Source organism: Capra hircus, chromosome 2 (genome assembly GCF_001704415.2).
Source record: "Capra hircus breed San Clemente chromosome 2, ASM170441v1, whole genome shotgun sequence".
Classification (NCBI taxonomy): Eukaryota; Metazoa; Chordata; class Mammalia; order Artiodactyla; family Bovidae; genus Capra; species Capra hircus.
The window spans coordinates 6,244,166-6,261,948 of record NC_030809.1 but is presented as its reverse complement, the minus strand read 5'-3'; the positions used below and the strand labels follow the sequence as shown (position 1 = coordinate 6,261,948).

Below are 17,783 nucleotides of genomic sequence, written 5' to 3'. Positions count from 1 at the left end.
ATCATCTTCCTCCTTGAACCTCTGTTACTTGATTCGGAGTTAAAAAACTGTGTTTGACCCCATCGAGCCTGGTAGGGCAGTTTTACTCAAAACTTGGCCGGTTGTTGAGGACTCTGTTGTTCATCTTGTAGCCTCTACTGACTAGAAGAGAAGAGGTGGAGCAGATTGGCACTGTGCAGCTTACAGAGCTCTGTGCCTCGTGGACTTTTAAATAAATAATTGATTTGACTTGCCAGTCATCCTGTCTCTTTCTCTTTCCCTGATTCTGCTTGCATGTAAAATGGATTCTAGTCTTAACTCTGGTTATACTATAATGCCAGAACAAACATATCTCTTTTAGAGCAGACTTTTTGAAAGAGTGGTATGAATTGAGTTCTCTGGTAAACTCATGTGAGATTTGAAATGCTCCAGAAAATTTGGGAAAATTGAATGAAAATTAATGGAATGAATGAGAAAAATTTTGTCTTCTTTCTTTCTTGAGAATGATTTTCATGAAAAGGTATTTCTAGAAAAACAGATTGGCTTCTATCACAGCAAAAATAACTATACTGAGAATGTCAGTAGAGTTTCTAAGCCCTGCTTACTAAAATTTCCAGGAGCATTTGCTATAGTAACACTGTGCTGTTCTCCGGAGCTTATTAGGATTTTGACCTGACTTTGCCAAGACAGTTTCAGAAAGTTGCAGAAACAGCTGGGAAGGACTAACCTGAGTACCTATGGGTTAGCCTAACACAGTTAGAACTGGACATGGAACAACAGACTGGTTCCAAATAGGAAAAGGAGTACGTCAAGGCTGTATATTGTCACCTTGCTTATTTAACTTCTATGCAGAGTACATCATGAGAAATGCTGGGCTGGAGGAAGCACAAGCTGGAATCAAGATTGCCGGGAGGAAATATCCATAACCTCAGATATGCAGATGACACCACCCTTATGGCAGAAAGTGAAGAGGAACTAAAAAGCCTCTTGATGAAAGTGAAAGAGAAGAGTGATAAAGTTGGCTTAAAGCTCACCATTCAGAAAACGAAGATCATGGCATCTGGTCCCATCACTTCATGGCAAATAGATGGGGAAACAGTGGAAACAGTGTCAGACTTTAATTTTTTGGGATCCAAAATCACTGTAGATGATTGCAGCCATGAAATTAAAAGACGCTTACTCCGTGGAAGGAAAGTTATGATCAACCTAGATAGCATATTCAAAAGCAGGGACATTACTTTGCCAACAAAGGTCCGTCTAGTCAAGGCTATGGTTTTTCCAGTGGTCATGTATGGATATGAGAGTTGGACTGTGAAGAAAGCTGAATGCTGAAGAATTGATGTTTTGAACTGTGGTGTTGGAAAAGACTCTTGAGAGTCCCTTGGACTGCAAGGAGATCCAACCAGTCCATTCTAAAGGAGATCAGTCCTGGGTGTTATTGGAAGGACTGATGCTAAAGCTGAAATTCCAGTACTTTGGCCACCTCATGCGAAGAGTTGACTCGTTGGAAAAGACTCTGATGCTGGGAGGGATTGGGAGGAGGAGGAGAAGGGGGCAACAGAGGATGAGATGGCTGGATGGCATCACCAACTCGATGGACATGAGTTTGGACACATCTGGGAGTTGGTGATGGACAGGGAGGCCTGGCATGCTACAGTTCATGGGGTCACAAAGAGTCAGACACGACTGAGTTACTGAACTGAACTGAACACAAATAGAGTAAATTTTTTGAGATAATATGATTTTTTTTGGGAAGGAAACAGTACTGAGTAATGCCACTTTTTTTTTTTGTTTGTTTTTGCTATATTAAATGAACATTGAAGCCTTGCATCCTGTTTGTTTGTGTTTTTTTACCCTTAGAGGTTTTGAGTCATTCTCTGTTCTCTGATGTTTATCACCTTTTCCTGACAGGAAATGGAATTATTTAGCCCAGAGAGATGATAAAGAACTTTGGACTGGGTCTGGAGGTTTTGGCTGAGTCTTTGTCGTAATCTAGCTCTACAAACTTGAGCAAGTTATAGTTTGGACTTCAGATTTGTCAAATGAGAAGCTGAAGTAATTAATATCTAAGAAGATACTACCATTTAATTTGGGGAGTTTTGCAATATGTTGTTTGACATGTAAGAAATACAGTGTAGCATGAATTGCTTGTGGTAGGTATTACAGCTGTCTTATACGCGAGGACCTTGAGGCACAGTTAAGTAACTTGTCTGTGCTCTTCTTCAGAGTGACATGTTATCTGTGACCAGCTCCTGTGTCCTGCATAGCTGTCTCTGTTACATGTTAATTTTATAATGCTACAGACGATGGCATATGGTGCTGGGAACAAGGTAGAATTGAGATATTTGTTGCATATTTGACTAGGTCATTGAGTTGCTTCCTTAAGCCATGTGTTATAATATTCTAACATATTTTCCATTACATATTACATTAGTATAGAAATATATACTCACAGTTGTTAACCAGTACACCTCGGTTTGTAGTTCTGCCATATTATATTTGCATAAACTTGGAAAAGAACTCCATCTCCTTGTGCCTCAGTTTACTCATCTAAAAAATGAGGTTAATGTTATCTGCCTTGTGACATTGTTGTGAGAAATAAAGGAAGTCTAAGCCCTTCACGTGAAGGGCTTAGACTGACACTAAGTAGACATACAATAAATGCTAGTTATTGTTATTATATTATGCTTTTAACTTTTCCAAGTACTTTAAATAATGTTTCCTTCACACATTCCTATGAAAGGGGTAAACATACAGAGTCAAGCATATTTAGTCCTGTTTTACAAATAAATGCATGAAGAAACTTTTGTAAGAATATGATAACAAAATTAAATGGAATAAAATTTAAAAGTATATTTGACCAAAAAATTGGTTTGAAATGAGTGTCCTAATAGTCGCCTCTTTTATGTAGGTAGGACAAACCTGAGGTGTTCGGAATGGGAAAGAAAGCCATTCCCAGCTACCCTTTCTTCTTCTGGGCCTTGGTTCTCTTCCTGCTGTTAGCAGGGAGCTGAGGGGGATGTTGCTGCGTCATTCCTCTGTCCTAGGCTAGCCATCTAGCAAGCTGAGAACTGCATCCGATTTGCTGCAAGCTGAGGAAACAGCCTACCTTTTCTGTGGGAAAGCAAGGTGGAATGAGTGGGAGTCGCCAGCAGGAGCCCTCGGCTGTGGTGAGCTGCTGTCACGGGCTTAACTCTTGCACTGCTTCGGCTTGGTACCGCGTCGCGCTCTTCCGTCTGTGTCAGTCTCCTGCTCTGGTCTAACTCTTCAGTGCGTCTCTGTTTCCCTCCCCGCCCCTTACACAGCTTTGTTATCTCTCAGCTGTCAGCCCCTGATTTTGCGGCAGTGTGTACCACATCCTCTCTGCATTGCTGTAACCAGATCATGGTCAGGCTTGCCCTTTCCATCTTTTTGATGAAAAGATTTCTTTGCATCTCTCACTCAGGGGTCTGCTGTAGTCTGCTGTAGCTTTGGAGGCTCTTTCCTACCTCTTGGAAAAATCTGAAGAGAAAAGAATTTTCGAGACGTCACCTTGTTTGGTGGTGTCTCCTGGCTAGGATTTCTCCTGTTAACCTTTACTTAGGTATAATACAAAAATTGGAGGCGGGAGGAGAAGGGGATGACAGAGGATCAGATGGCTGGATGGCATCACCGACTCGATGGGCATGAGTTTGAGTGAACTCTGGGAGTTGGTGATGGACAGGGAGGCCTGGCGTGCTGCGATTCATGGGGTCTCAAAGAGTCGGACACGACTGAGCGACTGAACTGAACTGAATACAGAGAAACAGTGCCTTCAGCAGATGTATGTTGTGCTTGTTCATATAAGAGACCACTACTCCTAGTCACTGGAAATAGAGTATAAACGTTGAAGCATATTGAATTAGACGGAATAATGATTAAGGATAGATGAAGCAGATGATCTGTGTATTGGGAAGATCCCCTTGGAGAAGGGCATGGCAACCCACTCCAGTGTTCTTGCCTGGAGAACTCCGTGGACAGAGGAGCCTGGCAGGCTGCAGTCCATAGGGTTGCAAAGAGTTAGACATGACTGAAGTGACTTGGCATGCATACATGCATAGATGAAGCAATATATCTAGAAAAAAAAAAAGCTTCAGGATCAAGCAGGCCTGGACTTAATCCCCAGTCCTGCCTTTCTATTACCAGTGCTACTCCAGGCAAATTGCTTTAACTCCTCGAATCTTAGTTTTCTTATATACAAAACAGAAGTACTGGTAATACGTGGTCCTGGGGGTTTTTTTTGGCTGCACGGGGTCTTAGTTGCGGCACATGGTGTCTTCCATGTTTATTGCGGCGTGCAAGATCTTTAGAGTTGCAGCAGCTGGGATCGAATTCCCTGACCAGAGATCAGACCTGGCTCCCCTGCATTGGAGTGTGGAGTCTTAACCACTGGACCACCACGGAAGTCCCCTTAGGGTTGTTTTCAGGATTAATTGAGAGAATGAATTTATGACACTGAACAGAATGCATAGGTATAGTATTGTGAGCTGTTACTAACTTTCTGAAGTTGAGTTCCTCTTTGAAATCATTAAGACTTAGTTCAAGTTTGTTGTAAAGATTAAATGAGGACAGAAAGATAGATAGCTGACATAGATTTTACATGTGCAAGAAACAACTGAAATACTTACTATAGGCAGTATTTCTTTGGAAGAAACAAATTAAAATGCCCAGGCCATACCAACATGAGCACCTAGTTGTATTTTGCCCTTGATTCATTGTTTCCTCGGTTTGTCTCAAAGTCCAGTCCCTTCTCTTTTATACATAATCATATTCTACTCATTTTCAGAGACCATTAAATTTCACCATGAAACTCTTTTGAATCACTCCAGAGAAATGATTTGCCCCGCTTTTAAATGCCTTTATGACACAGCTTGGACTGATATATATATAAAATTTTTGCTTCCATTATCTGTCTGGAGATAATCTAGTTATCTAGTTTAGTCTTCTATGAAATCTTTCTTGACTCCATAATCATCTTCTGTACTTTTTTCACCTTTTGTTGTGGTTGTATCCTGTTGTGTTGTAATTATTTGCTTACCTTTGTATACTTACAGTCTTACGAATATCCTGAGAACAGAATATTTCTGAATTCCCACCTTTAAAAAAAATGATTTAAAAAATGTATTTATTTTTGGCTGTGCTGGGTCTTTGTTGTTGCCGTGAGTGGGGCTGGTCTTCCTTGTGTTGCTCAGGCTTCCCGTTGCAACGGCTTCTTCTGTTGCGGAGCACAGGCTTGAGGTCACCGAGCTTCAGTAGTTGTGACAAGTAGGCTCAAGAGCTGTGGTTCTTGGGCTCTAGTGCAGAGGCTCAGTAGTTGTGGCCAGTGGGCTGAGTTGCTCTGTGGCATCTGGAATCTTTCTGGATCAGGGATCGAACTCCAGTCTCTGCATTGGTGGGCAGATTCTTTACCACTGACCCACCAGGGAAACCCCTGAATTCCCACTTTTACAACACATGCCTTGCTCAATAACTGCTGAGGCTGATGCGTTAACTTTGTGTTGGTATTCTTCTTTTCACAACCCGAGAGGGGATGAGTGGAGATTTCACTTTGATGTCTCTCTGTGTGTTTTAAAACAAAACAAATAAAAACATATATTGATTTGATTCACATACCATAAAATTCACCATTTGAAGGCATGCAATTCACTTTTCTAAAAAAAGTATATTTACAGAGTTTGTGCAGTCATCATCACTATCTAATTTCAGAATATTTCCATCACTGCAAAAAGAAGCCCCATGCCCATTAGCAGTCACTGTCCACTCTTTTCTGCCTCCAGTCTCTGGCAGCCATAATGTACTTTATAATATCTTTATGGATTTACCTATTCTGGACATGCCACACAAATGAAAACATGCAGTCTGTAGGCTTTGTTTGTCAGGCTTCTTTTCACAGTGTTTTCAAGGCTCATCTGCATTACAGCTCGTATCAGCACTTCCTTCATTTTTAGGGCTGAGTGGTATCCTGTTGTATCATGTACCACATTTTGTTGATCTGTTCATCGGCTAGTAGACATTTGGATTGCTGTAACTCTCGGCTCTGAGAGTTAAGTAAGTTGTCTTTTCTCTTCAGTGGGCGCCTAGTGTAGAATTGCTGGATCGTACGGTGCCAGCAGTCGACTTTCTGCAGGGCTCCGCGTCTGTTTCCACGGCACCTGCACCATTTTGCATTCCCACCGGTAATGCACGAGGCTTCCAGTGTCTCCACGTTCTCGCCAGACTTGTTCTTGTCCTCCTTGTCGATTGCTTATGGCCGTATCAGTGGGTGTGAAGTGGCGTCCGTCGTGACTGTGATTTGCGTTTCCCTGGTGACTGGAGCTGTGGAGCATCTTTTCATGGTTTGTTGGCCATTGGTGTGTCTGCTTTGGAGGCACGCCTGTGCCCATCCTGTGCCTGTTTGAGTTTGTCGCCTTTTAATTGTTGAATTATAAGAGTTCTCTCTAAACTTTGGGTACTAGTGTCGTATCATATTTGCAAGTATCCTCTGGGAGTTTTTGGATTTATTTGCCTAGAATTCTTTGCCCATCTCATACTACATATGATCTAGTGGAACTAGAGGTCCTGGAAGAGCACGTGTTGGTTGAAGTGGTTGCTACTGCAGGTAGCCCTGCAGTTAGGTAGTTCCAGGAGCCTTGGGTTACAGGAAGGATGGCATTTGACTGGGAACTGGGGAAACAGGGTTTCAGTCTTGGCATTACCACACCCAGATAATATCTGTAAAGTGGTTTGGATTAGATGGTAGTTATTAATCAGTCCTGAATACTCATTGGAAGGACTGATGCTGAAGCTGAAACTTCCAATACTTTGGCCACCTGATGCGAAAAGCTGACTCATTTGAAGAGACCCTGATGTTGGGAAAGATTGAGGGCAGGAGGAGAAGGGGATGACAGAGGATGAGATGGTTGGATGGCATCACCGACTCAATGGACATGGGTTTCAGTGAACTCTGGGAGTTGGTTATGGGCAGGGAGGCCTGGCGTGCTGTGGTTTATGGGGTCACGAAGAGTCAGACACAACTGAGCACCTGAACTGAACTGGATTAAGGTCACCATTAAAGTTGTTTGAGTTGATAAGGTCCTTGGGGGCACATGCATTGTAAGTCAAACTATATTCCATCTCACTTGTTCTTAAAAAGATGTACAGGTTTGTACATCCCTTTCCTGTGTTTTATGTTTTTAATGTCATATTTTATATCTTCATGTTTATCGCTTCGCTCTTTATTGTGGTAATAGTTGCTTTCTGCCAGTTAACCAGTGTGTTTTCAGTGAGGCTTGCTCCACAGGTGTATTCTTCATGTTTTCATGGGGGGAGGTGAGCCCCACGTTGCCCTCTCCCACTGTCTCGATCTCCCTCTCTCTCATTTGTTAACACATAACTCTTCTTCATGTTGTTACTTTTGCTGGAAAACATTTTTTCTCTTTGATCAAGGACCCTCTCTTTAAAATTAGTCATAATTAATTCTGACAACCTCCAGTCGTATTAATAAACCTAGGTTTTGTTAAAGAATTTATAGCTTAAAAGAGACCTTCAGAGATTTTTTAATCCAGTGTTCTCTATTACAAATGAATTAGAGGTTCAAAAAAGTTAGGTTTATGGATTTAACATCCCATTTGCTGGGTGTTTACTATGCTCCTGGCTCAGGATGTTTGACTAATTAGTGGCAGAATTGAGATGAGAATTGAGGTGTCCTGGACTCCAGTTCACTACTGTTTCTAGTATACTACTTTGTCATGGATAATTAAATTGGAATTTAGTTGAGATGTAGTATCAGAAATTTGTTAGTATTTCAGCTAAGGGCTACAATAATTTGCCTTCGAATTCTGATTCCTAATTAATTTGGATCTTTCTGACCCAGGGATTGAAACCTGGTCTCCTGCAATGCAGGCCAATTCTTTACCGTCTGAGACACCAGGGGAACCCAAATAATTTGTAGTATCAAATAGAACTGGCATATTTGTTACCTTTCAGATGTACATTGAAGCATAGTTCTGATCTTTAATCATGACTGCTGGAAAAACCATAGCTTTGAATATACAGACCTTTGTCAGTAAAGTGATGTCTCTGCTTTTTAATACACTGTGTAGGTTTGCCATGGCTTTTCTTCCAGGGGGCAAGGGTCTTTTCATTTTATGGCTGCAGTCACCCTCTGCAGTGATTTTGAAGCCCAAGACAATAAAATCTGCCCCTGCTGCCTCTTTCCGCCCTTCTGTTTGCCATGAGTTGATGGGACCAGATGCCATGATCTTCATTTTGTTTCTGTTTTTTGCATTTCGCTCATTCATTTTGGCTGTGCTGGGTCATCCTGTTGCTGCACGGACTTTTCTCTAGTTGTAGTGAGTGGGCTTCCATTGCAGTGCCTTCTCTTGTAGTTTCGGCTCCCGGGCTCTAGAGCACAGGCGTAATGGTTGTGGCATATGGGATCTTCCCAGATCAGGGGTTGGACCTGTGTCTCCTGCGTTAGCAGACAGATTCTTTACCACTGAGCCATCAGGGAAGCCCCATCTTCGTTTTGAATGTTGAGTTTTAAGCCAGTTTTTTCACTCTCTTCTTTCACCCTCGTCAAGAGACTTTTTAGTTCCTCTTTGCTTTCTGGCATTAGAGTGGTATCATCTGCATATCTGAGGTTCTCCTGGCATTCTTGATTCCAGCTTGTGATTTGTCCAGCCTGGCATTTCATATGATATGCTCTGCCTTTAAGTTAAATAAGCAGGATGATAGTATACAGCCTTGACATGCTGCTTTCCCAATTTTGACCCAGTCTCTTGTGACTTTTACATAAGATTATTCCTTATCTGGTTCTAACTGTTGCTTCTTGACCTGCATACAGGTTTCTCAGGAGACAGGTAAGGTGGTCTGGTATTCCCATCACTTTAAGAATTTTCTAATGTAATCCACACAGTCAAAGGCTTTAGTGTAATCCATGAAGCAGAAGTAGATATTTTTCTGGAATTCCCTTGCTCTCTCTGTGATCCGGTGAATGTTGGCAATATGATCTCTGATTCTTTCCTCTGCGTTTTCTGAATCCTTCTTTCACATCTGTAAAGTTCTCGGTTCATGTACTGTTGAAGTCTAGCTTAAAGGATTTTGAGCATTACCTTGCTAGCATGTGAAATAAGTATACAATTGTATGGTAGTTTGAACATTCTTTGGCATTACCCTTCTTTGGGATTGGTATGAAAACTGATCTTTTCAAGGGTTGTGGCCAATCCTGAGTTTTCCAAATTTGCCAACATAATGAGTGCAGCAACAGGATCATCTTTTAGGATTTGAAATAGCTCAGCTGCAATTCATCACCTCCACTAGCTTTGTTCATAGTAATGCTTCCTAAGGCCCACTTGAGTTCACACTCCAGGATGTCTGGCTCTAGGTTAGTGACCACACCATCATGGTTATCCAGGTCATTAAGACCATTTTTTTTTTAATGTTCTTTATATTCTTGCAACCTCTTAATCTCTTCTGTTAGGTCCTTAGTGTTTCTGTTTTTAATCATGCCCATCCTTGCATGAAATATTTCCTTGATATCTCTAATTTTCTTGAGGAGATCTCTAGTCTTTCCCATTCTATTGTTTTCCTCTGTATTGTTCACTTAAGAAGGTTTTCTTATCTCTTCTTGCTATTGTCTGGAACTCTGCATTCAGCTGGGTAGTTAGTATTATGAGTACTCATATATCTTTCCACCTACATTGGTGGTTCTGGAAGGGTTATTCACAGGTTGTCAGGAGGTACCCAAGACCCTTTAAGGGGATTTGCAAAATCAAACTATTTTCATAATACTAAGATATAATTTGCATTTTTCACTGTGGTGACATTTGTGCTGATGATGCAGAAGCAGTCAGTGGTGGATAAAGCTGCTTGTGTATCAGCACAAATCAATGTAGTGGTATCAAATTGTAACAGTAATAATTGTGTTTGTAACATACTTGCTGTAAAACAAAAATGCTGATTTCACTTAAGAATATCCTTGATGAAGCAGTAAAAATGATTAATCTTGAACTTTGAGTAAACATCTTTTTAATATTCTATGTGATGAAATGAGAAGTACTTCCTTGCATATCAAGATAGTGTGATTATTTGAGAAAAAATACTAGTATGAGTGTTTGAGTTGCAAGCTAAACTAACCTCTTTTTTCATGAAACATCGTTTTTACTTGAAATAATGATTGACAGATTAACTGGTTATTCAGATTTGGGTATGTGGCAGACATTTTCTTGGGAATGAATGAAATGATGCTTGTTACTTCAAGGAAAATAACTGACAGTATCTGTTGTCAATGATAAGATTAGAACTTTGAAGGAAAAATTAGAATTGGGGTAACTTATTTGCCATGGTGAGCTTGGCAGCTCCCCAGCACTTAGTCCTTTCTTTCCTTCGGCCCTCTGTCGCTGTGAGTGGGCTTTCTCCAGTTGCACTGAGTGTGGGCTACTCTCTAGGAGCAGTGTGCAGGCTTCTCAGGGAGGTGGCTTCTCTCGTTGCGGGACACAGGCTCTCGGGTGCATGGGCTTCAGCAGTTGTGGCATGCGGCCTCAGTTGTGGCACATGGGCTTAGCTGCCCTGCAGGATGTGGAATCTTCCCAGACCAGGGATGGGGCCTGTGTCCCCTGCACTAGAAGGTGGGTTTGCAACTATTGGACCACCAGAGGAGTCCAGTGTTCAAGTCTTTTCTGATGAGATTGATGGTGATAATAACAAAAGTGGTTTTTTTTTTGATGTTGTACGATGAAATGTGTCAAGAGATCTGCATATCTGTCAACTTAGTGAACCAGTATTTTCCAAATGATCAGTGCATGGCTTTTTAAGATCATGCCTGGGTAAAAGATCCATTCAAACTGCAAGATAGGCCAATGGATTTTAATGTAACACAGTATGAATAGTGGATACATTTGGCTTCAGATTCCACACTGCAACTAATGTGTAAGAAACTACCACTTGTGAAGTCGTGTTATCAAAGAAGAATTATCTCTAATCATCTTAAAAGACTTAAAATACTCAATTTTCGGGTACATATTTTGTGAAATTGGATTTTCTTCATATACTTAAAATACTTTAAGGCTTGAATGCAGAAGCAGATGAGAATGGAACAGACAGTCAAAGAAATTTGCAAAAGTATAAAAGCCAATGTAACCTTTACTAAGTTTTTTGTTTTTGAAAAGTGTAGCTACTTTTCATAAAAATATCTTATTTGTGTTTCGATAGAATGAATGAGCTTGTTGTTACTTTAAAATTGACACATGTTTAAACACTGTCTCTGTTTTCATTTCTTAGACAGCAAGTGTATGTAGATATAACTCATATGAACAAAAGTCTTTTGGGGACTTTGGCAGTCTTTAAGAGTAAATGAGTCCTGAGATAATCAAGTTTGAGAACTACTAACTCAGACTCACAGTTAATATTTTGTTAACATTTGCTTTATTTGCTTTTTTCTGAAACACTTGAAAACAAGTACATCATGACTTACAACACCAAGATACTTCTGCATTCAACATTCAGCAATGTCTGATAATAATTAGTTCATGATCAGATCTCTCCTTTGGTCCATAAATGTTCTTTGTAGCTTTCCCTCCCCTTCAGAATTCACTTTAAGAATTTCTTGTTACATTTATTGTTGTGTCTCTTAGTCTAGAGCAGATTAGCAAACTTCTGTAAAGGACCAGATGGTAAGATATTTTTTTTAATTTGTTTAAAATTTTAAATTTTTTAGTGATTAAGTATTTTTTACTTTGGGGATCATATTGTCTTTTGCAAGAGAAAAACAGCCATAGACAAACGTGTAAATCAATGGGTATGCTCGTTCTCCAATAAAACTTTGGTTTGAAGACCCTTTATTTAGAACAGCCCCACTCTTTTTTTTTTTTCCCCTGTATATGGCTTTAACAATAGTTTTCTTTTTAAGAGTCAGGGCTGGTTATAGTGTCCTGTAAATTGGATTTTTCTTATTGTTTTCTCATGCTTAAATTCAGGGTAAACATTTTTGGTGAGAAATATTACATGGATGATGCTGTCCACTTCCGCTTGTGTCATATTGGGAGGCACATGATATTAGTCTGTCCCACTATTGTTGACGATAAGTGTGATCTCATCATTGTAAAGGGACCTACTTAATCCCCTTTGTAAGTAATCTGTGGGGTGACTTTGAGACAATGTGAATATCTTTTCTTCTACCAAATAGTTTTAGGATCCACTGCTGAGGATTGCCTGAATCAGTGTTTTTGTTTTCATTGTTGTCATTTGTCTGTGCCGTTTGGCTGTGCTATCTTATTTTAGTTCCTTGAACAGGGATTGAACCTGGGTCACAACAGTGAAAGCACTGAGTCCTAACCACTGAACTACCAGGGAATTCCCTGAATCAGTTATTACTATGGTGGTTGTGATTATAGTTCTTAATATCTGCTTAATTAACAACAGCGATAAAGATCAAATTGTATTTTCAAAATTCTCATGAGCTTATTTAGAAAGCCCTATTTGTATATATTGTTCTTGTGGTTCTGTGGTTTAATTTCCCATCATAGACTATGTCTGGGAGAGTGAGGCTGAAAGATTGGGTTTGCATGCATTGTGCTGAACAACTGCCTTCTAGAAACAGGATTTCAAAATACCTTTTTTCTTCCACGGCTGCTTAAGAAGAAGGGACTGGTCTAGTCTAGACTAGAAATTGCCTTTGCTTAGGGTAGTTTTTCCTTTCCCTGACCTCTTTTGTCATCACTTCTTGTATTTTAATGGTCGTGAATCCTGTGGTACTCTCTGGACCAATTATATGTTAAAGCTTGTATTGAAAACCAGCCAGTAGTTATAGCTTAGAGAAATGCACATATTAATATTTTAAGAGAAACATTTTTTTCCCCATCAATTTCTTAGGAAAAAATCTCAAACTTATAGAAAAGCTAGGCTTCTCCGGTGGCTCAGTAGTGAAGAGTCGGCCTGCTAATGCAGGAGACGTGGGTTCCATCCCTGGTCCGGGAAGATCCTACATGCTGCGGAGCAACTAAGCCCGTGCCCCACAGCCGCTGAGCCTGTGCTCTGGAGCCTGGGAGCTGCGGCTGCTGAAGCCCAAGCGCCCTGGAGCCCACGCTTTGCAGCAAGAGAAGCCACCGCCCTGAGAAGCCCTGCGCACCGCAGCGAGGAGTGGCCCTTGCTCGCTGCAGCTGGGGAACAACCCACACAGCAGCGACGACCCAGCACAGCCAAAAAGAGAGAGACAAGTAAAACGACATACATGCAAAAGAAAAGCTAATACGGTAGTCTAAGTAATGCTCGTATGTTTTACTTGGATTCATTAATTAGCTGTTGGCTTTATTATACCTAAGTAGCTGCAAATCTGTATATATATCCATTTTTTGCTTAATTATCTGATAACTGCAGATGTGTAACTCCCTAAAATAAGGACACTTCACTCCATAGTCACCATACCATTATTACACCTAAAAAAATTATGTTTCTAATGTGTAATATCAGTCCAAGTTCAATTATCTCCACATTTCTCAAGGATGTCTCATAGTTTTTTTTAAAATTGAAGTATAGTTGATTTATAATATTGTGTTAATTTCAGGTGTATAGCATAGTGATTCAGTAGTTTTGCAGGTTATATTCCATTATAGATTGTTACAAAATAATGGATATAATTTCCTGTAGTATCCAGTGTATCTTTGTTGCTTATCTTTTTATATACAGTAGTTTGTATTTGTTAATTCCTTACCCCGAATTTGTTCCGCTCTTTCCCTTTCCCCTTTGGTGACCATAAATTTATTTTCTATATCTGTGAGTCTTTTTTCTGTTGTATTATTTTTTAGATTCTACATAGAAATGATATATTATTTGTCTTTATTTGACTGACTTCACTAAGCATAATATCCATGTTGTTGGAAATGGCATTGTTTCATTCTTTTTATGGCCAAGTAATGTTCCATTGGATATATACACACCATATTTTCTTAAACCAGTCGTCTGTTGATGGGTACTTGGGTTGCTTCCATTCTTGCCTGTGGAGTTGCTGGATCATGTGGTCATTTAGTTTTGAAAGGAACCTCCATACTGCTTTCCACAGTGGTCGCACCAGTTTGCATCTCCACCAACACTGTATAAGGATTCCCTTTTCTCTGCATTCTCTCCAACAGTACAGTTGTGTTTTGAGAGAGATTCTCTTGAAGAACAATGAGAGATGAGAGATTGACATATCATTGAACAGTATGTGGTCTCTGATATAGAAAATAACTGCAATTGGCCTTCTGTATCTGTGGATTCAACCTACCACAGTGGAAACTATTTGGGGGGAAAATTTCCTGAGAGTTTTAGAAAGCAAAACTTGAATTTGCTGTGCATGAGACAACTACCTACCTAGCCTTTGCATTGTATTTACATAGCATTTATGCTGTATTAGGGATTATAAGTGGCCTGGAATTGATATGGGAGGATGTGTCTAGGTTATATGAAAATGCTACACCTTTTTATATGAGACTTAGGCATTGACAAATTTTGGTATCCATAGGGTGGGTGGTGATTTTAAGATGACTGTACTAAGTTTTTATGGTGTCTTGCAGGTAGCTGCAATAAGTTACATTTCATTGATCAAAAAAATGAGGTCATCTGAGTGTCAGGGAGGGGATGCATGTCATCTTTAGCTTATGACCAAGTATTGGATCATTCAGAATATCAGTCATGAACATGATAAATTAGGAAAGTAAGAAATTAGGATGATACCTCACCCTAATGCTGGTGCCTGGCTCATAGTCAGTACTTAAGATCTGTGACTTAAAGATATAAATGGAAGGGCGTGTGCGCTCAGTCACTTGTTGAGTGACTCTAGCGCATTCAGTCTGCTAGGTGCTCTGGGAGATAAAGGTGTAGAAAACAGTGTTCACATTCTTGAGAACTACAGTGTTAGCTGAGGGGGCACTCTGGGTTTTTTTTTTTTCCGGTTAATGTTTATTGACTGTTTTCTATGTGCTGGGTAGCTTCTTAGGCACTGGGATACAGTGGTGAACAAGACTGGCAAAGTTCTTGCCCTCATGGAGTTTATATACTAGTTGGGAGAGATAAGCAGCAGACCTGTGTCATCGAGATAATTCAGATAGATATAGAGGAAAAGAAAATAGCCTGATACAATAGGAAGTAATGGGAGGAAGGGAGTATACCTTTAACTAGGGTTGTCAGGAAAGCGTCCGGAGGAAGTGACATTGGAACTGTGACTAGGATTACCAGGAGGCAGCAGCCATGGGGATTTCTGGTAGAAGCAGAGGAAGCTGAGGGTACAAAGAGCCTGAGGTTGTGATGGAGCCACCTTGGTGAGGAGCCAGGGAAGCCAGTGTGTAGGGAGCAGAGGGATCAGAGAGAGTGCTGGAAGAATATGATGGGAGATGAAGGTGATGACCACATTGTGGAGGGTTTTTATTTTAAGTGATAGGAAACCATTGAGAAATACAAATTGTACTGTATAAAATAACTGAAGGATTTAGGTCATTGATAATGGCCTGATTTTAATATTAACGATATATCCTGAGGATACTGCCCTCTACTTTCCTTTATTGAAAACCTCTTACATTTATAACATGGTACCGGTCGAAATGCAAAGAAACAATAAGTCCATACTACATCTTAGTTGGACATTGTACTTACATTGTAGTTGGAGTAATAGGGTGTACATGCAAAAATTATGCCTGTGTGGTGTATCAGAGAACAGTGCGTCCACCATATATAAGCATGTGTGCTAAACGGCAGAAGGCGCTCAGGAAGGGAGGGTTTAAGGTGCAGTGGGTGTGGGAGGGCTGCACTGAAGAGGTGGTATTGGATTGTTTCTTGAATAGTTTTGACCGAGATGGAGGTAATTCCATGCAGGGGAAGTGTCTGAGTAAAGATGTAATGTGAGCAATTGGTCCTTAGGAAATAATGAGTAGGTCACTCTGTCTGGAGAAGGAGAAAGCTAATGGCCAGCATGCTTAGGGCCTGGCATAACAGACTAAGGAATTCAGACTGTGATCTGCTGTTGCAGTGGGCGCTCCTCACAGACCTGACTTGCGCATCAGTCACTCGTATGCTGTTTAGTCAGCTAACATTTATGGTCTTCTGTTTGCACTTGTATTCTGTGAAATTGTAAGAGCCTCGATCACTTGGAGACATAAAATTGAGTTATGATTCTGGTACATAGAGAAACGTGCAGAAAATGAATGAACCAGGAAAAAAATACTTTTAAGAGATCTTATTCCCTTAGGCAGGATTGATGGAGTGGGATTTGTATCACTGGTAGGTGCTGAATAGTTAGTTATAGGATTTTATTGACTGATGGATTGGGGGAAACGTTGAAACTATAAGAAGGCTATGCTGATGTAAAAATATGTTGCAGATTCCAGCTCTCATTGTTATCGTTATGTTCTGGATCTTGATAAGCAATGGTTGTTAACATTTAAGGGGCTGAAAATAAGAGAATGGTGAGCCTAATGATGAGACTTTCTTATCTTGTTTGTTATTTAAAATACAGCCACAGGGGCTTCTCCGGTGGTCCAGTGGTTAAGAATCTGCCTTGCCATCAATGCAAGGGACACAGGCTCAAATCCTGGTTGGGAATTAAGAACCCACATGCAACTAAGTCTACATGACACAACCAGAGAGACAACCAGAGAGTCTGTGCGCCACAATGGAAGATGCCGAATGACACAACGAAGATCCCACAGCCAAATAAATAAACATTTAAAAAAATACAACATGTGTAACAAACATGCGGTCCCAGTAGCTCCTTAACTAATTGATTCCTTCCCTCTCCCTCCCCTTTTCCTTCTCCCTCTCCCCATATCTCCTACCCAAGCCCCACGGGCTTTAAAAAGGCATTTATCATTCCTTACCAATTGCAATGATGTCACTGATAAATGCACTTTATGGCATTAATTAGGACCATTGCTATAAATCTCTTATTTAACATTATTGAGAGTCTTGTGTATTTGCTGTTTAGCTTATGGAGCACTGAGCCAGTATAGGCATATGCTGGTAGTGTTTATTGGCTTTCCTAAGAATTACAGCTTTCATAGCTGGAAGAAATCATTTGGACTCTTTTTTTCACCCCATTTTATAGATCTGACAACTGTTGTTCCTTATCCGGAAGGAGGGGATTATTATTTGGATATAGAGGAGCCTGCCTTTCCCATACCCTCCGTGCATTGTAATGAAGTCGTTGGTTCTTCTCAAAACATAGCAAGATATTGATGTTCACATCCTAATTTTCTGTTATTAAAATGGCAGTTGAAGAGATAAGACTTAGACATAAAAAGATTAATAATGGGTAAGCCATGAAAGAGTTAGTTGCTCAGTCATGTCCTACTCTTTGCAACCCCATGGGCTGTAGCCCACGAGGCTCTTCTGTCCATGGAATTCTGCAGGCAAGAATGCTGGAATGGATAGACATTCCCTTCTCCAGAGGATCTGCCCAACCCAGGGATCAAACCCGGTCTCCTACATTGCAGGCAGATTCTTTACTGTCTGAGCCACCACGGAAGTCCAAGACTTAGACATAAAAAGATTAATAATGGGTAAGCCATATCCTTTTTTTTATTAAGGATAAACTAGTTGGGGTTTAGGACATTTACCTCTTTCCACACTCCAGCTAAAGTGGGACTTTTAATAATGCTGTCCTTATTGGTTAATAGTCTTATTTATATCAGGTGTTTATCCTGTCATCAGGTTCAAATTATACTAGTAATTATCTTTGTATAACACGTTATATACATATATGTATAACATAATATGAAGCAGGGTGAAGGCTAAGAGAGTTTTGCCAAGAGAACGAACTGGTTATTGTAAACACCCTCTTC

General features: G+C 40.4%; 1 long non-coding RNA gene across 5 annotated transcripts in view; it reads left to right on the top strand.

Moving 5' to 3' along the window:
• The window catches only part of LUZP1, a 101,082-nt gene that overhangs the window by 24,509 nt on the left and 58,790 nt on the right, over positions 1-17,783 (top strand). The window contains exon 1 of one of the 5 annotated variants that reach the window (XR_001918823.1): positions 3,012-3,149. The exons of the other annotated variants lie outside the window; for them this stretch is intronic. This is a non-coding gene — a long non-coding RNA (leucine zipper protein 1). Of the gene's footprint in view, positions 1-3,011; positions 3,150-17,783 lie in introns of those variants that run through there. 5 annotated transcript variants of the gene reach the window in all.